The 22,388-nt window shown below is 39.4% G+C and overlaps 1 long non-coding RNA gene across 1 annotated transcript; it reads left to right on the top strand.

Moving 5' to 3' along the window:
• Positions 1–2,680: 2,680 nt before the first annotated feature.
• On the top strand, positions 2,681–14,484 carry LOC128851337 (uncharacterized). Its single transcript, XR_008448690.1, has 3 exons — positions 2,681–2,762; positions 5,031–5,123; positions 13,725–14,484. It is a non-coding gene; the product is annotated as an uncharacterized LOC128851337 (long non-coding RNA).
• The last annotated feature ends 7,904 nt before the right edge of the window (positions 14,485–22,388 follow it).

Raw genomic sequence — 22,388 nt, 5'->3', positions numbered from 1 at the left:
ATACAATGTAATTGCTGGATTTCTCACTCACCTTGCTGTCTTTCAAGTGCATTTCTATGCCTACATTTTTAGGCATGACTTTAAAATCAGTGCTAAATGCTATCTGCTCATATTTCTGTGTAACTCTGGTGTTCTAGCTGGGTTGTCTGTCAATCAAATGGATGCTTAACCTTTTCTTCTAAAGGGAGAAAATAATATGGGATAATATTCATTGGTCTGTGAGAAATAAATACTTGAAAAGTGTGTACACCTGCGTACTTCTTCAAGTGTAATTATATTTAATGAGACAATATTTGAGTTGCTTCTCCCTAGATGTGGAAAACAGCTCAACCATTTGATTTGTGAGTATTTCACTAGCATCAGTCAGAGTCCAGCTCAGCTTTTGAGTGGTTCACTGCCTCTCTGACAAAGGACTGTGTATTCCCAGCAAAACGCTGGAGGATTCAGACCCATGAGTAGCTGGAAATGCGGAGCTTTGGTTGTACTCCGCATTAAAGAGCAAGACCATTGCTTGTGCTGCATTCATGTCCGGAGGCTCTCACTGAAATCATGGTCCTACTGAAGCTGACAGGAAGTGAGCAGCATCCCCAGAAGGTAATTCATCCTGTTTTAACAGCAGCGTCTGAGCAAGGGGCATGTATTACTCTCAAGAGGTGCTTCTCTTTCCTTTAATTATAGCGGAAGGCTGGGCAACTAGCCAAACTAAATAGTTAATATCATCTGAAATGCATTCCCATCATGCTTTTTATATAATCAGTGTGATTAATGTGTTGGAAAATACCTCATGTAGAAACCCCCATTTATTCTACAAAGGAAATTCATGCTTATTCTTCTGATATTTACCTTAAGATGAGATGAACAGCTCTGTCAAGTGGCCCCTCTCCCCGCCAATTATTTAAGGAGACCAAGAGTGGACTTTAAGATAGCCAGAGTAGTGAAAGCAACCCTAGTCCAGCTTACTGAGCCATATTTGACCACATATTCTTTAGTTCTAGGCTTTATGTATATTTATTTTTCAACTTTTGGTGAAAAGCTTAGAAGCTTTAGAAACTTAAATATATTAATGGAACATAATAATATAATACAACTTGAAAATACATGAATAATGTTCCTTTAATGTTATCCCAGGGCATTCCAGGTCATGCTACCACTTTTCACTAAAAATAGGTATCTTTAAAATCCATAGTAAATTCTCATTCTTGTTAGGAAACTGTGGGATTAATTTGGACTTTAGGGTCAGATTCTTGGCTGATGTAAATGTGTGCCTGGTTCTCTATCTTGAAGTGTCAGATGTTATGTCTTAATCTGGAGATTAAAATGCTTTTCAAACCACAGCTCATGCAGTCCAACATACAGGGCACTCAGAATTCTTCTCGTAACTACCAGTCTGCTGAGGTTAGTTGGTTGCAGCATTTTGCAAGCCAGATCTCCTCCAGGTAAAATAAATCTGTCAAAGGCTTTGTCCCAAGTAGTACTAAGTGCCTGTAGGAACCACAGAGACTAGACTTAGCTTCTGTGGTCTCCCATAAGAATTGAGACTTGAGTCCCTTCCAGCAGGGAGCTTTAAAAAGTAGGGCTTGCCTCCTTCCATATGTCCTTGTTGATCTCATTTTCGCCAGCCTTCCCTCCTGGTGTAAAAGAAACTTAATCCCTAAAACCAGAAGCCAACTTTGCAAAAAAGAGATTACACAAGGAATTATTTGCACTAAAAGTTGTTGAAGTATGATGGGAATTCAGGGTGAAGGAATATTGCTACATGCTAAGGCTTGAATGGTATCTGTGGTGAATTCATAGTAGTTAATTCCTATATTCTACAATTCATATGGATTTTTAATTCTCCTTCAAGAAACATAGTGCCTGCAGTGGTGTGCATTTTTCACATTATTTGTTTCTCCTGCCATTCCCCAGCTAGTAAGTGGGGACAAGGCATCTTTGAGGCATAGACTAGCAATTACCATGTCTATATGTAGTTTAGCCATGAGCAGTAGGATATGTCTGACTCAGTGTAGACATTGCAATGCAGATGAACCAGTTGACTGAAACTGCCCGGAGTAATGGTGTGTGCTGGTGTTGACTGGGATACAGTTAATTTTCTTCACAGTAGCTGGTATAGGACGGTGTTTTGGATTTGTTAACAGTGTTGATAACACAGAGATGCTTTTGTTATTGCTGAGCAGTACTTACACAGGGTCAAGGCCTTTTCTGCTCCTCACTCCAACTCACCAGCTAGTAGGGTGGCAGTGCACAAGAACCTGGGAGGGGACACAGCTGGGACAGCTAACCCCAATGGCCAAAGAGATACTCTATACTGACATTCAGAGTGATGGTATTTGTCTTCCCAAGTAAACATTAGATGTGATGGAGCCCTGCTTTCCTGGAGATGGCTGAACATCTGTCTGCTGATGGGAAATAGTTAATGAATTTCTTATTTTACTTGTTGTGTGTGCAGTTTTGCTTTACCTATCAAACTGTCTTTATCTCAACCCACAAGTTTTCTAGCTTTTACTTTTTTGATTCTTTCCTCCATCCCAGCAGGGGTAGTCAGTGAGATGCTGCATGGTTCTTACCTTCTGCCTAGGGTTAAACCATGACATGATGTCAATATAGTACAGGATAAGATTTATGTCCTTCTAAAACAGATATTCAAACTGAATCAGGTACTTTTTCTTTTCATCACTAGGAATGGAGCTAAGAGTGTTCGTAATGTAGAAGTTTGAAGATGGCTACAGTAACACTCCTCACCCCCTATATCCCGCTGGCAGGTAAGAGCTAACTGAGTTATGCCCAGTTATCATATTGGCTCTTGTTAGGAGTCTGTCACTTAAGATAATAAGTTGGCAGTACTGAAAAACAGTTTTGTAATTTCAGAAACTACAGTGCAGCTGCTGATGAGAAAGAGTCAGAGTTTTTTATGTGGACATTCATTCTGTAACTTGCAAATCAGAAGTCTAGAATTTTCAAGTAGTCCATCCCCAGCAATTTCTGTCTCAGGTCTTCTGTGGGGACTGGGCTCTGCGCTCAGGAAAAAGACTATAAACAGCTGTAACCCATTCTCAGCGTGACAAAACCTCAGTTGATTTGGTCCAAGTTTACATAGGCTAGAGAGCTATATCACCTCAGTCCATAGTGTAAAGGGCTGAAGAGGTCTATGATGACCATTGCCTCTTAATGCATTGAGAGACTCAGGCACAAATGTAGTCTTTTAGGTGAAAAATGGTCTTTTAGGAGAAAAAAATGTAGCCTTATCCTGGTTTCGGCTTGCTGTGTCAAAAGATTAGTAAGGCTACCCTGAATGTAAGGGGAAAACATAGAAAAACTAAGACAATGTCAAAACTAAAAATTAACAGCCACCCTCTTCCAGTTCCCTTGTTTTCCTCTCTCAGCAGCTTTCCTTACTGTTTTCTGTCCTTTCACATTTTCTGGGCAGAAAACTCTTCTGTGTCTTACTACTCTCTTTTGATCCCTTCCCATACAGGAATGGGATTATTCTGATTGGTATTCTTAATGATTTCTGAATATTTGACTCTAATGGTCAAGATGTGGTCTGAGGTGAGGAAGTACGTCTGAACTAGATGGTTGATAATGTGGCTGATCACGACCTGAATCATATTAAGCAGTGTTTTCAGAAAACATCAGCCTATCTCCAGACAAAGGCATCTTATTCTTAGGAAGCATTTAACCTAGAATTTGACTGTCCTGTTTCATTGTTTTGGGACCACACGCTATGTGCAATAACGTAAGAGAAAAACATAACAAAACAAGCCATTCCCTGGCAACTATTCCACTTTTCTGCTAATTGACAGTGTTGTATGACCTCCCTAGCGCTATATTGGAGAGAACTGATGTGAAGTTATCCTCTCTGCCTGTGATGCTAAATTAGTGTTTTACCCATACTGTGGTTAATTTCTCCATAGAGGATGGGGATGAGGCCCCTATTTTAAGACTTATGACTCAACTGGAGGAAAAAACAGTTCCAAAACATCACCAGTGACATACATTCATAAGGCAAAGGTTCGTGGGTGATTTCTCACCAGAGGACAGTTTTGTCATTGGACTTGACAGTGACTGGGATGAGGACTGAAGGTGACTGGGATTGCTTTCATTGTGGTGGTGTGAAAAAAGGAGGCTAAACCACTTTCACAGGTTAGGATGGAAACATCCCTCTTCTTGAGTATTTCCTGGTAAGATTGTGAAGACCAGAGGCAGGTCCATTTCTTTATAAACTATTTGTTATGCAATTTCTTCTTGCCTGTATTCTTGCTTGTTCCGATTTTCTTTTACATGCTGAATTTCTTTCACTTCTCTGACTTTTCCTTCCTCTGTCTTCCTTTCCCCTCTGCTATACATCTGTTATTTTGCCTCTTCCTATTTATTTCCTATTCCCACTTTCTAAAATCACTTAAAATCCTCTTCTTCGCCCTCGTTCTTCTCTGTTAGCAGCCCTCAGGCTTTCCATCTATTGAGCTTTTATCTTGCATTTTGTCTTGCATCGTTTCACATTTAAGAGTGAAGCCTAACTGTGCAGGAGACTTGTCATTCCTGCACTGAGAAAGCAGAGGGCTATTTAAATGGTATGGGCACATTTTGCAATATAATTCACCTATTATGTTTTTATTTGCATAGCAAAACAGTAACTGGAAGTAAGTTGAGAGGGGATAAATCCTGCAAATTGTTCAAGTTTCTAATTACATGGCTGCAACAATGTCTTGATCTATGGCAGTTCTGTTCTTTTTCTGTATGATTTGAGAAAAGAGGCAGCAGAGACCTGTCATAGATTTTTGCTTTTCGCTTTACACCACCCTTACCAGCATAAGTATTACCACCCAGTTCAGCACCTGGTTAGTTTTGTGAAAAATTTCTAAATTCAGAACTGTGTAGCATTTTACAGAGCATAGGAGCTTTGTTATAGCATCATATGGCAAAATATCAATAAAAAAAAGGATGGAAGCAAGAAATTTTTTTATATATATACTTACCACATTCTAAATGTAATTTCTAAAGTTTTTTAAATGCCTTTTCTTTTATTACAGGTGGACATTGACCAGCAATGGGCAGACCCCATACTCTCCACAGTGCTGGGAAATCTCACTTTTACAGCAGATTGGCCATTTCATGTGCGACTGGTGGGATACTATTGCTACTGAGATTTTCAAATATGTCTCAGGAATAAATCCTTATGAAAAGCAGGCACTTAAGCATTCGGAGTCTGCTAACATCAGGTCTAAATTAAGTTCCTGGGAGCGCTCTTGCAAGAAAATGGCATCAGAAAATAATAATGGCTTTTTTTTATTACCTACATGAATGCCTAAAGAAACCATTGAGATGTTTATGTTAACAAGCTGTTTCAGCACCCCAGTATAAAAAAATACTGTTTACATACATACATGAGTAACACGCGTGTATGTCCAGACTGGCATGCGTACACATATGCCCCCACATACACAGAAGGCGAGAGAGGGAAGGGACTGTTTTTTCTCCATTTCTTTCAAAGGTATTTTAGAGCAAATTGAGGCATAAGTTAAGCTTTGTCTGCCACATTAAGTCAATGTGTATTAAAGGCACAATAAAGATGCAAAGACATCAATGAGCACAACATCCAGTGCAGTCAAAACTGACAGGCTGAGGTCTCTGGAGAACAGGAATTCTTCCTTTTTCCTTTAAAACTTTTCAAAAGTAGCAGTGAGCATAATTTTCCGTCCTAGCAAGATATAAATTGTTTTCTGAGAAAAACACTGTGGTTTTGCCTACATATTTCATGCAGCTGTGATTAAAGAGGTTCTAGAAAACTGGCCTCCTCTGATTGCATCCTTGTTATAAATGCACTCATTTCCATATCTTTGTTTTGTTTCAACTGCAGAGACATTTTGTGCTTTTATTTTATTTCAATTAATCTTTGTTTTTTAATAGAAACAAATATGTCATAAAAAACTTATTCCTTTTAAACAGGGTTCCTTACCCAAGTTTTAGGCACTGTTTAATGATTTGGTTTTGTGCTCAGCAATGAGCTTTCCCCTGATGCTCTCAGATCAGGATTGGCTGTTTTTATGGGATAATTAAGGAATCATCACTATCGTTTTTGGTTTTTTTTAATGAAGGACAACGTGGAGAAGCTTGTGTCAGGAATCGCAAAGTTCACTCTGTTTCTGCATCCAAGGGTCCCTCCCAGTCTTATTTTCCATGATAGAACATCACTTCATCAAAGAAATTCTTAGACTGGTGTTCTGGGAGTGAGAGGAAATGGGAAATTATTTATGAGAGACATACTCTGCTCTCTCAAACTGTATGTAAACTATGAAATTCTGAATTTTAAGAAAGTTTACAGGGCTAAGCCCTGACAGTCTGGTTCAGGAAAGACAGTCTGTGTTCAGGAAAAGTTCTGGGTACGGACAATCTATTAGTCATGCTCCAGAGTGTCTTCCATGTGAACTGAGTACAACCTCATTGTGCTTTTGTTGTAATATATTGCAATGTCTGAGTACAAATACCCGATCCATGAAGACCTCAAAACCTATTGGGAATATGTAAGAATTCAAGATTGCTCCTTATCCCTGATGGAGCAGACTGGAATGTTAACATCTTCAACCCTGTCAGTTAAACACCTGACAATCACAGTCCTCCCTGCTAGCACTTCTATTACAGCAAATACTCGAAATACCAAAGTCATGTAGTTCTTATTTAAAAAAAAAAAAATAAAATTTGGGGTAGTACCCATCCTATCTGTCTACTAACCTCATAGTCTTACTGGTCCTCCTTCCAGAGGAACCCGTCTTCAGAAGAAGAGCTGGCGGTCGGAATCAAAGCAGAACTCATGGGTGTGCCTGCAGTACACAGCAAGGCAGTAGGTGCTACTGGAATTTTATGCAGGAACGTATTTTCAGACATGGCCAGGCAAGGCTGTTGGGAACTTTTGCTGTGTTCTCCATGGAGCCAGCGCTGAAAGTGATGTGTGTTGCAAGATGTACAGAGCTTCAGCATATGAAACACATGTTTTCAGGTCACAGTAGCAAGGGTCATAAGTTTGATGTACAGCTTGGTCTGGTGAAGATGAATTACTTTTCTCCTATGGTCCATAAAACTGTTGACAAGAGGCCATATTGTTATTGCGGTGATGTCTTGCCTTAACAACAGCTGTTACTACAAGAGATACCACACTTCAAAAAAGCCTGGCCACTCTTAGCTCTCTGGGACAACCAGGATCACCAGTTTTATGATTCTTGGCATTTATAGCTGCCAATCCCCTTTTTTATAACTAATAGTTCTGATGGTGGTATTTACCCGTATTCTCCATAACTATTGATATTTTCTGTTAGGACATGGTGTGCAATTTACTCTTTGTTGCTAATTCTGAAGCTCAAAAGAAGACTCATCTTCTTAATAGAATTTTCATGACTGCCCTTGGATGGGTAACTTAGAGCTGAAAATCCACACACCTCTCTCTGTTTTACTAATGGATTACGTATTTAGTGACAGTACAGATTCAAGAAACATTTCTATGCAGATAACCACTAAGAGAAGTCAAAGATATACATTTTTTTTACTGTCCGTAAACAATGGTAAATCTTCAAGCCTTGCAAATAAATCCCTGTTAAAAAGAAGTATGTGTGGCCTGGAATCCAGATATTTTCTTAATCTGTGTCCTTAATAAAGTTTGTATAACACATTCATTGTGGGGACATGCTCTGAAAAGAGAAATTAAACTCTTACTGCATACAACCACAAAGCCATTCACAATTCACTCAAGACATAAAATAAACTCCCTGCTTGCAAGAGCTTCCCCAAAGGCAAGACATCACCGCAATAACAATATGGCCTCTTGTCAACAATCTTGCAACCAGAGACGTCATAAATATGGGTGTAATAGAGTCTTTTACTACCTCTTACAGTACGAACAGAAGAAAGCTTTGTCCACGCTAGGTATATAGGCAAATAACTAACCCTTGTTTGAAATTTCATGAAATTTAGAACAAATTCAACTTGGGGTCTTGGGGTTGTTCTTAGCTACTTCTGTGTGCATTCATTGGATAAATAACTATCTTGAGCTCTTTAATGGGAAAAGACAAGTGAGACAAGTCTTTTGATGGGAATGTTTTATGGTCTCAAGTGTTTTATTTGGTTTTCCTACATAATGACTGGAAGGGAGGAAGGCGGTGTTGCTCCATGCCATAGATATTTCATGAAGAAAATAAAGTTCTGCTTAATTATGGTACTTAATGAATTTGTTCTTTTTTAAGCTGAAAATTTGATTCATCACAAATATAAAGAAAAAGTAATTAGAAGATCTAGGCTTCAAGTATCATCTTTTGTACAGTATATAGCCACATTTCGGGGAAATGTGAGAAGGGACCGTTTCTGTTCAACTTACTAGCTTTTCCTTCTTGGAAAGATTATTTGATGAAGTGTTAAAAAATCCATTACAACTGGTACATTGGGTTGTTTTGAATTGGAGAGGGGTAAAAAAGGGGTAAACAATTTTATATTTCAAATGCAGTCCACGCTCAAACATTCTGCTGTGGCATAATTTAAACTGCAGACAAAGTGGAACAAATAATGCAGAACTGCTTTGCTTTAAAATATTGGTGTAGATAAAAAATGTATTATTCAAGGGAGCTCTTTGGGCTAGTTCTGAAACAGAAAATAATGTATGCAGATGGTCTCATGTATATATAAGTGAGAAATTTGAAGAAGCAGTAGCACATGGGACCCAGCTGTGTTCTCATCAGATGCTCTCCAGTGATGCTGTCTAGCTTGTAAAGTGTATTTTTCCTTCTTCTTCTTCCAATACCAAAGGTCCTAGTAAATATTTTCCACCTTTTATCCTCTTCTCTACCCATGTTATTTAACCTTCCCTTGCCTCTTCTGTCTTAGATATACTTGATAATTTAATGATCATTGGTTGTTGACAAGGACTGCATTGAGCTAAATACTGTATGATCAGAAAACAAAGAGACAGTGTGTCTGCAGGAGTCTGCAGTGCTATCCTGCTGGTTGAGGGCAGTATGCTGCCTGAGAGGCGTTCTGGCATTTCTTGTTTGCTGGTGGAAATGGCAGCACTGGGGCTCGGGACTGGCAGGGAGACTGAGGTGTGATGATGATTGCTGTCTGTTGCTTCCACTGTAGGGCTGTCCTTGAGCTAGCAACTGCTGAGCCCTGACTGAACCAAGTACATTTCCCATTCCTTTTCCACCCCATACATGGTATTGAGAGAGGATCTGGGATTTATCTTCTCCATCACAAACATCAAGACCAGTGCTAGCAAATTGTCAGGGCTCATGCATACTGGTGTTTCCCTGAGGGGGAGAGCCAGGGGTCATAGGTCCCCTATACTAGTCCCTCTGAACCAGCAGGACAGATCAGGAGGCAGTTGGAGGCAGCCTCAACCCCCAGGAACCAGGCACCTCCATGGAGACAGGCTCCAGTCAGTATAGGATACTGCATTTTTGCACTTAGACTTGCTCTGGGAAAAATGGAAAGCGTCTGCGACAGGGCTGACAGGTATTTTTTCAACCTTCTTCATGTACAACAGCAGTAGATAGGCAAAATGATCTCAAACCCTACAGCCTTTCTCTACCCCCTTGATTGATCTGATCATGAGTAAATCAGCAAGAGGACTATATTCAGCAAGTGTCATCACTGCCCCTCAGACAAAAATCATGGTGACTCTCAAAGGGAAGTATCAGAGGTCTTTTCCAACCTTAATGGTTCTATGATTCTATGACATTGACTTCTGTGGTGGCCTGAGTTTTATCTTTTTCATCTCTTGTAAATAAATTGCAGACAAAGCTGTCTGATCACTTGAGAAACTCCAGACTAAATGACTCCACTTCTCATCCACAATCAATTTTGGGGCCTAATGGTTCACACCTATTGCCACATACTGGTGTGGGATGAGACTTAACTTGTTCTGGCCTGGTGTGGATGAGGGGTTAAGATACACAAATGTGTCTAAAAGAGAGTTGTTTCAAGGGCTTCAGACCTTATAGACAAGGAGGACTCCAAAGTGAATATTGTCATATTTATAGATGACTAAGAGTCTTTTGATGACCTTTCTTTTGATATGTGAGTTACAGCCCATGTTGACTAAGGTAGTGGATAAATAAAAATCAGTAGACAACACCACAGAAGGCAGAGAATGTATTTAAGTCCTGCCGTTGAAAGAATTGGTGGTGGGAGGGACATTTCAGAGCAAAGACTGAAAAGAGTGTTAAATTATTTCATCTCTCTGTTGTGTTTCACTATATATTTTTCTTCCATTCTTTCAGCCAAAGAAACTGTAAAAACATTTCTCCTTAAATAGCCAGATAAATTTAAGGGATGATTTAAACATTAGTCATGTAAATAAGTACCTTTAATACGCAAGACACTACCCATAAAAGTGACTGTTCTGAACACTTCAAACTGAACACCTCTAATTGGAATATTCTGTAGGATTCTTGTGATGTTTAGATATAATCTGTCTTTGAGCAGTGATCATGCAGATCACACAATGATATTAGCATGTACACCATGCAGTTCGACTTTGTAAATGCATTCTGCTGCAGCAGATGGAGTAGCAGTTTGTTTTTGAGATAGAGGTAAAATATAAAAACCTAGAGGTATCTTTTTTGGGGGGGTACTGACTGAATTTTGGAAGTTCTCAAGACAGCAAGATTAAGCACCTGGACCCTCTTTAGGTAAAACTTTTATCACCATGAGTTAAAAATGTTGATCTATTCTGAACAATATCAACATTTAGATCTTTGAAAACAACTAGTTATTTCTGGTGCCCCAGTTTCTAGTTTCCTAGTTTTTTTCCACTACACAAAGACCTATTTTTGCAGAGAGACATTTCAGAAATCAAGCCTCTTCAACGAGCTTTAAATTGAACATGCAAACTCCCTAGTTATTTGTGAATATTTCAGGCCCAGACAATTCTAATGTAAATATCCATCATTTATCTGTATCAGAATCAGTTAGTATCAGAGAAACAATTTAAACTGATAGCAATTCATTAATGTTTTATGCCTATGTGAAAGGAAGGAATAAACTATTCACCATGTCCCTATTGGACTGGACAGAAAGTGGTGGGATTAAACTTGATAGATTACCTTAAATATGAAGAGCAGCTTCCTGGTAGAAGGACAGTAAGCACTTCAATAGTTTATTGAGGAGGCTGCGCAATCTCTGTTATTTGAGTTTTTTGGTGAAAATCTTAGATATCTGCCAAGAATGATGTATTAAACCTCATCCAGCTTTGGTGAAGACGATTGACTAGGTGAGCCCATAATGTCTTTTTCAGACTCATTTTCTGTCATTCTATAAATGTACATCATGCAATATGATACATATATTCTGAACATGATCTATCATGTTCAGAAGTGATCTATCTAGACTTCTGTAAAGCCTTTGACACAGTCCCCCACAACATCCTTCTCTCTAAATTGGAGAAAGATGGATTTGATGGGTGGATGGTAAGGTGGATAAGAAACTGGTTGGATGGTTGTATTCAGAGAGTAGTGGTCAATGGCTCAAAGTCCAGATGGAGATCCATGACGAGTGGTGTCCCTCAGGGGTCCGTACTGGGACCGGTGCTGTTCAATATCTTTATCAATGGTAATGACAGTGAGATTGAGTGCACTCTCAGCAAGTTTGCAGATGACAGCAAGCTGAGTGGTGTAGTTGCCACACCGGAAAGATGGCATGGCATCCAGAGGGACCTGGACGGACTGGAGAAGTGGGCCTCTGAGAACCTCATGAGGTTCAACGAGGCCAAGTGTAAGGTCCTGCACCTGGGTTAGGGCAATCCCTGTTTTCAGTACACAATGGGGGATGATGTTCTTGAGAGCAGCCCTGCAGAGGACTTGGGGGTGCTGGTTGATGAGAAGCTTGACATGAGCCGGCTTGCATCAAAAGAAGCATTGCCAGCAGGTTGAGGGAAGTGATTCTGCCCCTCTCTTCCTCTATTGTGAGACTTCATCTGAAGTGTTGTGTTCAATTCTGGAATCCTCAACATAATAAGGATATGGAGCTGTTGGAACAGGTCCAGAGGAGGGCTACAAAGATGATCAGAGGGCTGGAGCACCTTCCCTGCGAGGACAGGCTGAGAGAGTTGGGCTTGTTCAGCCTGGAGAAGAGAAGGCTTGGAGGAGATCTTATAGCGACCTTCCAGTACATGAAGAGGGCCTACAGGAAAGCTGGAGAGGGGCTATTCACAAAAGCGTGTGGGGATAGGACGAGGGGGAACAGGTATAAATGAGGGGCAGATTTAAACTGGACGTTAGGAAGAATTTCTTCACCAGGAGAGTGGTGAGACACTGGCACAGATTGCCCAGGGAGATTGTGTCTGCCCCATCCCTGGAGGTGTTCAAGGCCAGGTTGGATGGGTCCTTGGGCAGCCTGATCTAGTGGGATGTCCCTGCCCATGGCAGGTGGGTTGGAACTACATCATCTTAAGGTCCCTTCCAACCAAAACTATACCATGATACTATGATACTAACATCATATGTATGATTTAACGGATGTAACTCATTCAGTTCCCACATGTACAGGACTCACACACCAACATATATTGATATTTTAGAGATGTAGCCAGCTGAATGAGTAGTTTCATATTTGGATTTCTAATTTTCACACTGTGGAATGGAAGGCTAATTGGGCTAATAATAGTATAGGTTACTGTGTTCGCCAGGTTGGCAAGAGAACAGCACATGCAGAGGTTTTGCTATAGAACCCATTCTCCCATTTTAGTTCCTGGAAAACTCTGCAACAGAGCCACAAGGTGGCAGATGAGTTGCAAAGATTACAGATTAATAGCTGCAAAATAAAAAATAGATTGCAAATGACAAGATAAAAAAAAAACCACAAAAAAAAAAAAAAAAACCCAGAACAAAGAAAGCATTAAGGACAGAGTAATTGTTATGCTTTTCAGTGCTTTCCTATAAAATCCTCAGCAGTGCTTCCTGTCGTATAACAAAATAAAGCAAATACCCTCAACCCCACTACAACAGGTTTGGGTTCTAATTGCACTTAATGGTAACTAAACCAACCATGGCCAGTTTTTAGGCAGGCTTCTTGTCTTGGGCATTATCCAAAAAAATATACTATGTCTGGCATTTCATCAGTGTTCAGGCTGAGTAAGTTCAGGCATGATTCTTTTTTCAGACGCATTGGAACTGTAGTGAATAAAGCGATTCTTTGAAACTGGAGCATAGCTTATACATTGTCTGTTTGTGCCAAAGCCCACACCTGCTTGTTTAAATGCCTTTACATAACCGATGCTTATAGCAGGATAGAAAAGATTGATAAAAAAATGGGCATCATCCAGTTTTAGCAGTTCAGAACTGACAATCAGAAGTGATGAGTAGGGGATCCTAGTTCTGGTCTGAACATTTTGTCCAATGTCTGGTAGATTCATTCTACTTCTGGTGGCTTAACTGCATGGTTTTCCTGAGCTACAGAAAGGCTGTTGTGTACAACTTACAATCAAGCTCAAAAAAAAAAAAAAAAAAAAAAAAATCATCTCCTGAACTGATATAAATTTCCTTTGGGGAAATTAAATTATAAGCACTGTCTGAACCATTCCCGATCCCAGCAAACATGAAGCAGACAGGAAACATCTCAAACAAGCTCTAATCCATTTCACCCTTTCTTAGTCTACACAAGCTAAGCTCCATCCTATACCTTGGACACATTTAAAGGAAATTAATAGCTTCCATGATTTTTGTTGTTGCTTTAAACTTCTGCTTCAGTTTTCAGGTGCTGTAAAATGCTATGGCCTTCACAGAGAGAGTTGATGTCAACATGTGCCTGGTTGGTGTCCTCTATCCCTGGCCATCTTGAGTCAAGGAGGCTCCTGCATGCTCTGATGCATGTACTAATGTGAGGATTCTCAGCTGTTTCAGCTCACCCACAGGAATTCAGCATCTGAGAGCTGCTATGAGGGTGAACAACCAGCGCCACTCCAGGTGTTTTGCCTGAGAGATAGTCTGTGGCCAAATCCAATCAAACTGGCCTCTGATAGACTTGGCAGACTGATGTACCTGAGCCCTGTGGAGCAGGCAACAATCCAGATATCCTGCCCCCTCAGACCACCGAGACCACCACCTCCCCTCTATTTTGCTAGTTCTGTTTGACTTGGCTGATTCAAAGAAAACTGAGTTCTCCTTCAGATTTTTCTTCGAGGCTGATTAGATCTTGTTCTTGTAAGAGTCATTTGAAACAGGGACTAAACAGTGACAGTCCCTCACTGATAGCAATGAACTTAATCTGAACAAAGACATGGTGCTTGTTAATGGAAACGTTAATAACAGTTCCATGCTTTTGTAGCTTTAAATAATTTTACTGAATAATTAAACAGCAAGTTATTCTTTCTGTTTTGAAAGCAGCCCTCTCACTCTTCAGCTTGTTTTTCTTGTGCTGTTGTTGATTTTCCTGTGTTTGATCTTATGCTTGCTATAAGAAGGAGATATATATATATATGAAAGTGCTTTTAAAAAGTAATAAATAAATGAATTTTCTGTCTGTGGTCTTATGAAAGGCTTTGCATTTATATGAGTGAATCTTTTGTCATAAATAATTCAGTCAGTATTAATTAAAAATTATTGTTTAGAAATCACTGGGTTTCACATCCTCTGATTATTAGTTTTACTTTTATTACAATAGTCTCTCTTAAGTTATTGTCATTGAAGGAACATTCCAAGTATATTCTAGAGGGATCCAGTGGCAGTCAGAGAAACTGGATGAAAAAAATTTCTGTCAATGCTTTTTAAAGATTCATTCTGTTTCTGTTATTTTTCTCACCTCATTGTCTTAAGAATAAGAACAGTCAAATTTTCAGAATGCAAAAGAGAAATGTTCATAGTGCTCATAGTGCTTCTTGCTTTATGGTCGGTTATGGTTGTTAATCGTGATAAATAAAGAATATTTAATGATTAAATTAAAAAGGAATTCAGCAAAATCAAGAATGTTTTTACACTTTCTTTATTTGAAAGGGTAAGTATGAATTAGTAGCTTATAGCTATCAAAAATCCAGCCTATTATAGTCAGAGAAGGAAGGAAAAATATGCTGTGAGATACAGATTTCCAGAGTATCTAAGCTGAACAACAAGAATGGTAAGTTCTTAGTCTTGTGAAGGTGTAAGCATCTGTAGCTTTGACTGGCTTGGGTTCATTCACAACAGGTGTGGGTACAGGTTCTGGAAGCATTAAAAGAAAAGCTTAATAGCTCCTTGCTGGAAGTGCTGATTTTCAGTCAGCTGCAGTACTCACACTAATGCGACAGCATAATTTGATTCAGATGGTATTTGTTCAATCTTCTCCTTTGCATTTCCTGATTTATCTTGGTTAGTTATTTCTGTCCCTAAACAGTGGTTCCAGCAAAGCTTCATCACTGCAAAGAATGTTGTTTTCACAGTTATCACAAACCTTATAAAAATTAAATACTCTTTTTTTAATCAATACTTTTGATATTACTCTTCAAAAATGAACCCACCAGGATTCGCCATTCAGTGATCTGTTTTCTTAGGGCAGCGTGACAGATATTATCACCTTATTATTGACTTCATCCCTTTGAGCATTTAGAAGTTTAAGCAGCAGGGGAGAGCAGTGAAGAAGTTATGAGAAGTGCACAGTTTTCAAGCCTTCTGGATACTTTCAGTTGTTTGAATTGTGTTTCGGATTTTGTCTGACAACCTGAATGAAATTGGTGTTCTTTTGGAAAAGCTCAGCTAGCAAGGATCTGTGCACAAGAGTTACTTGCATAGTTGTCTATATCCGTACTTGTCATCTTTGCCTTGCTTTATAGACACCAGAGTCAAAACAAGGGATCTGTAGAGTGTTATTCCTCTCACACTAAAGTAATTTTAATGAATCACATCCTTTAAGTGTGCAATTCTTCCTACTGACCATAAAAAGACATGAAGATGTTTAGTTTGGCAACTGACATCTTTTCTGTGGGTGTTTAAAGTGAGATAAAATCCTACCCACATAGACTCTGTGAGACAACGCAAAAAGACTTTGTATGATATAGCACCAGGAGAATTAAATGGTGTAAAGCTAGATTCATTGTATGAGTCAGTGATGCTATTGTCAAAGTTTGTATAATAGCTAAACCAACATCACGATTACAGTATCAGACTTTTTTTGCATATTTCTAGTTGCAACACCGTGATTAGCTATAATATTATGCCATAGTTACAATACTAATATTATGTTTATGAATTATTATCATATCATGTATTTTCTAGGTCAGAAAGTCTCTTTAGAAGACTGAACTGAAATCTTTACTGACTTAAAAAAAGCTTGTGTGCTTTCTTTATGGATCAGGTTTAAACATAGTATTTCTAATTTAAAATGGGCATCTATGATTATTTCCTTAGAGTCCTGTCTGGGGGTTCTCAGGTATTTCATAAACTTGTTATAAAGTGCTAATATGATACCCCACTTGAGAACTGAAGTGGAGAATCTCTGGCTTAATAATAGCTATGACTAAACATTATCTTCATTTTATAACCTACTGAATGTTAGTTACACACTAGAGTAAATGGATATAGTACTGTGAAGGGAAGTTTTTTCTGCCATTATAGGTCTGCAGTGCACATGAAGACCTGCTTCATGAATGGGCAGGAGAATGAAGTGGAGACAGCACCAGAAGGTGGGGATGATCATAGTTCTTGGCAATTTTGGGAGAGGACATCTTGAAAAATATGTCATTGCTAAATCTAGGTAACATCTTGCATTCCTATAATTGCCTAGGTAGAAATGAAAGCATGGATGACTTTTTCCTCTGGGACCATTGCTGGCTGAAGATACCGGGAGACAGAGTTAGACCCCTTATCTAAAGTATTCTAAGGAACTACATTTGCCTGAGACTGGCATAACATTCGAACAGCCCATATCCATATTGCCAAATTCTCTTACCCTCTGAAGTAATTTGTTGGGAATTGTCAGCTGTGCCCAGAAATCTTCCGAGGTTCTGGGAGGCATTGGTCAAGCTTACCCTTGGAAGCATTCCGACAGTGTACCAGGATGGACAACATTTCAAAGTCTGGGAACACTGCCAGACAGAACACTTTTTTTAGTTTAGTAGTAGAGATACATCTTTTCCAATAGTTGGAGTTACATGTATTTTGGTGTCACAAATGTTAATACTCAAAAAGCTACTTCTACCGGAGTGACGTACCAATTACATACGCTGCCAGTAAAAAAAATAGAGTTTATATTCTCTGAGACTAGGACTTAGAGGAAGAATACTTAAGTCAAGAATTCAGGAACTAAATAGATTTATTACATATTATGTCATTTAGACAATGCCTCTAAAAGTGAGAGTTCACATTGTTCCTCAGCTGCCTCCATACACAGATAAAGCAGCATCCCTTCAGACATTGTGGCTATTGGTGGAAATTGAATCCATGACCTTCAATACCCAAAGTAAGATCTGAGACAAATAAGTAGGCCTTTTGTCTGTAAGAAACCAGTAGACTATTACAGCCACTGGGGCTTGCTATTAGATGAAGGCATGACTATATACAAAGGCAGTGTATTATTACACTTCCATTTCCTCTGCTGAAAGGTCTATTATCCTCTCTGCGAGCATGATCTAATGTCAGTGTGAGCTTTTCATTGAGTTTAATCAGCTCTGAATCATGATCTAAATGTGTGAGCCTATTCATACTAGCTTGAATTAAACGGAGTGAAAGAAGTATGAAGAGATGCTCTTTAAATATCTATGTATCTATCTCCATATCTACCTCTATGTATACTTCTATCTACCATGTAAACACTATTTTGGATGTAATAGAATAGCTATTTGGAGGTGACAACAGAATATGTGAAGGAATCCAACCTAAATTTAATCAAAACGTAAAGGGCAATTTTGGTAAAACTGATTGAAAGATAAAGGAGATTTGTGGGTGAAAGGAAAGGCAGAGATGGGAGGTCTCAAGGCGAACCTTCCCAAAGAAGGGAAACCGAGAAGTAGTTTCATGGTAGATGATTTTCGTTCTGTTGGTCTAAATGACTTGGCTATTCTTGTTCTGACAAACACATTCATTTACATCAGGTTTTTTTCTGCTTCTTCTTTCTGGTATTGCAATGAGTATTTTTTTTTTCTCCTTCTGAGTATTTTCCTCATATATTTTTGACCACTGATTTTATCACAGTTCTAAACAGAGCATGGGAGGGGAACACTCATCTCAACTCTCTTCAGCCATACAAAGTCAGTCATCTGTTATAGGTAAAACCCTTTAATCAATGGAGAGACGTATCAGCTCCATCGAAAAATGTATACTGCACACCTTAGACACTTACAATGAGATGAAACACTTTTTTGAAGATATCCAACAGTTTGAAGAAGGCTCATGGGCCACTTATGCCTGTGAGATGTCATATGCTGGTTGTCTGCACCTACAACTGTGGGCTTCCCGGTCATTCTTATTTTACCATTTAAATATCTAATTCATACCCAGTTGAACAACTTCTACTTATGGGACAACCTGAACAGCTCCATCAATGGCCTGGTTTGAATTTGCCGCTTTACCATGCACTGAGTTTTATCACAAATGAATTAAGTCTGTACATCTGCGAGTGTGACAGCTGTCATTAAAGGCTGGTTCTCTGAAGGCAGAGTGTCTCTAATCCAAAACCCGTTGGCAATGAATCAGCATTCTGAGACTATGCTAACAACATGGAATATTTTCCCATCTTTCTAATCCTGGACATGTGAAATAGGCCCCAAATTCTGAATATTCAATTGTTTGAAATTGTTGTCAGAGGACAATGGTCTTGTAAAGACAAGGCTGGGGCTTTAGGATGGTCTTGTATGACAGGAAAAGGGCTCTCAGTGACTTGACCTCAATCTGCTGGGTCTACTTATACTACTGTGTATAAGAACGGCCACATTGGACAAACCAAAGATTCATCTAGCCCTTTGTCCTATGCCTGACATTCAATAGGCACTAAAATTCAGAAAACACTTTGGAGAATAAGGTGTATATAAAGCCATCCTGCTGTACCTACCCCTTAGCTTCTGTTAGTCAACAGTTTAGGAAATTTCTGAGCTGTGGGTTTCGTAAGTGCTGTTATGTTTAACAGCCAATCTCAGTCCTACCCTCTGGTGTTCAAGTTAGATTTTCCAGCAGAGTAAGGGATTTTCTGGTGTATTTCTTTCTTGACACCTCCAATTCATTTGCATGTATTCTCATGGCAATTCATTGATGAGCAACTAACACTATTAAAGGAACTGTGTGCACTACAGTTCTGCCTACACCTCAGATTTCCCCCTTACAGCCAGTGCTAAAAACGTGCAATTACAAATCTTTACTGTGACAGCCAAAACTTCCTTTTCCTCCTCTGGAAATTACCCCCGTTGGAAAGCAGGCGAAGATATTATCCTGCAAATTGTGGTTGATTGCCATAAAGAGTCAATCCAAATGGAACTGCTGTTGTGCTGCTACAGCGGTAGATAGATCAGTTTAAATCTATAGTATAGACAAGTATAGACTATAAATCAGTAAACATTCTCAGTAGGCTAGATATTTCAGCCACAATTATTTATTGTAGTGGAGATTAACATAAATTTGATGTGTGTATATAAAAGGTGACAGAATACAACAACTAAGAGAGCATTACATGGCATATGGCTGTGGGTTGCATGCTGCTGGGATCAAATTCTCCTTTGCATCAAGCTCATAGAAATACTGACACAACTAAAACCTTCTGTAGTTTGTCAATGCCAATAGAGAAATCACCTGGCCAGTATTATGCTTTCTGTAAACCAAGGGAAACTATCATAAATCAGTCACTCACTTTTTAAATTGAAAAAAATATATCTTAATAATAAGACAGTGCTGCCAACTTTGAGCTCTCTAAAGAGCTCATAGAGACTTGCATCCAAAACCCTCTGCAGAGAGTAAAGATAACTTTCAAGGATTTGGGGCCAGGCTTTCTGGATTTCTCTGTCTTTCCCTGCATCTTCCAGTCAGCTGGCATAAACATCAGTTACTCTCCATACATTTTCTACAGGAAATGAGAATGCTTTTCATACTGTATTGTTGGTCTATAAACCGTATTTTGATCAACTGAACCTGGAAACTCCAAACAGAGGTCAAATCATCTGTTACTTAGCAAGAACACAAATGCAGAAGAGGAAACACTGTAGTTAGCCTCTCCTCTGTTTTCTTCTACCAGAGTAAGGGAGTGGCCATGGCACAAACCCAGGAACCACATTTCCAGGAGCCCTGCCAAAAGACACATCTAAGAATGTAGCTCCATCTTACAAAATTCCTCTTTCCCATCCTTCTTCTGTCACATAATTTGAAATGGATCCCTCTTCATCACTTGGTTTGAAGAGGCAGAGGTGCAGAGGGTTGTGAGAGGAGGCTGGAAGATGCATTGTCTGGAGGTCCAGGCCACGTTTGCCAGTTTTGCACCCTGAGTTATAGGATGTGTCTATTCTTCTCTTCAGCACTGTCTTCTTGCCCCATACGCAGCTTGGATTGTGACATGGTTAACACCAAATCTGTGGATAGACATTGCTCTTTTCAGAATAACATTAAGTTCCTCTTGTGGAGAAGCAATGTATTAATTAAACTTTCTCCAGTAACAACGTGGCATCAGTAGGGGGGTGGGTTAGGCAGGAAATGAGGATAAAAAGGAAGGAAATATAATTTAGGGCAACAGTAATTTTTTTTGACATTACCATTTTAGTGCACTTAGCTGGGTGGGCAGGCTGTCTGATCAAATTTACATTTGACCTAAAGACCTCAGTCTGCCTTAATATCAGTGGAGACAAGTAGTCACTGCTAAGGCATGACTCATCCCCTGAAAGCAGAAATCTGAGGCAGATGAAGCCCCCAGAAGTGCCTATTTCCACTGATCATAGAGGTCAGATATAAGTGCTCGCATTACAGATACAAAAAGTTGAGATGTGTGAAATCTCCTGTAAAGACATTGCATTCGGTGCAGAAAAGCACTTTCTACCTGTCCATCTACCATGTACAAAAGAAGTCAAGCACTCACATGATTAAATAATTTGGGCAGGAAATATCTTCCTGACATGCTGGTGCAGATACAAGCCTTGGAATGGCAGCAAGGGCTCTCAGTAATATCACAAGAGAAATAATGGTCATTTATGAATCTTAATCTCTTTGGGCTGATATATGATAAATAATAAGTCTGATAAATAATCAGACTTTCTAGCTTGCCCTTCAAATGAATCAATATTTTTCCCTACCACCTCTGTGTTGGTGTCTGTATGGTACTGAAATTCTTTGTATATTTGGGTGCTTTCATGCACTATTTGTGGGGGAGTGTGTTAAACCAAATGGCCTGGAGTAGTGCACTTTGAAAAGACCAAAACTACAAATGTTACATTACAGACCACACCTTATCCACTTTTATGATATTAACATGAGCCGGATAACTGAGGTGATGGAGAAAAAATAACCTCAGGAAATCATCTCCCCTCTCCTGGTCCATCTGTAATTGTTCCCTAATCAGAGGGAAGCACAATCCCAGTGCAGTGTATAATTCCGTCATAGCTTGGGGTAAGGGACACATTCTGCACATCTCAGTGCACTGATGATGAATCAGAATCATGAACTGATTCTTTGAATTTGGTCCATTCAGATCCGTGCACACTTGGGTCCACTTCATGTCTGGGGCAGCAATTTTTGTTGCTGATTTTAGTTGTTTGCAGCATGTTGATTTGTAGGATGGAAGAAGTGATCTTTGGCTGCAACAACCCAGCAGTATGTGCTCCTCTGTCAGCATACTGGCAAATAAAATGACATATACTCTCTCTCCCTTTCAGGATTTCGCTGAATGCTGAGCATCAGCCCATAGGCTCTTGCAGACCCTGTGTCACATAGTTTGTGTACATAATATGCTCTTTGCAGCTAAGAACTGGGTCTAAAAAGAGGAATTACTGCACCAGTTCAGTGGCATTGCTTCTTCTGTAGCTATATTTTTCTTGTCCTTACCAGTTCCCCTCCAGAAGTTTAACAGGTTGAGCAGTGATGCAAAATGCAATTTAACAAACAGTGAAACTCCCAACAGTACAGAAACAATATTAATAGTAGATGATGATTAGAGCTATTGGAGCCTGATTGCTAATTGGATTGTTACAAATGAAACACATGAACCATTAAAAGGACATGAAACTTGGTGGCTTGCAGCAGGGACAGCAGGCTTTGGCAAAGACAAATTATTCATCAAGGCCATATGATGACTATAAGTAGCAATCATTAGCACCAAATTTCACTCTAATAGGATGCTCTTTAGTGTCTGGCTAATTTCCCTTCTCATCTTCTTGTCCTGCTTTACTAAGCTTTTCCTGTGTGTGTGTTTTCTTTGGATTTGTCACTGTCAGCTGTACACACTTGCCCTGACAGTCTCCTGACAGGTTTTCTGCTTGC

This window comes from Cuculus canorus, chromosome 2 (genome assembly GCF_017976375.1).
Source record: "Cuculus canorus isolate bCucCan1 chromosome 2, bCucCan1.pri, whole genome shotgun sequence".
Lineage (NCBI taxonomy): Eukaryota > Metazoa > Chordata > Aves > Cuculiformes > Cuculidae > Cuculus > Cuculus canorus.
Note: the sequence above shows the minus strand (reverse complement) of the source record. Positions and strands in the feature narration are given on the sequence as shown.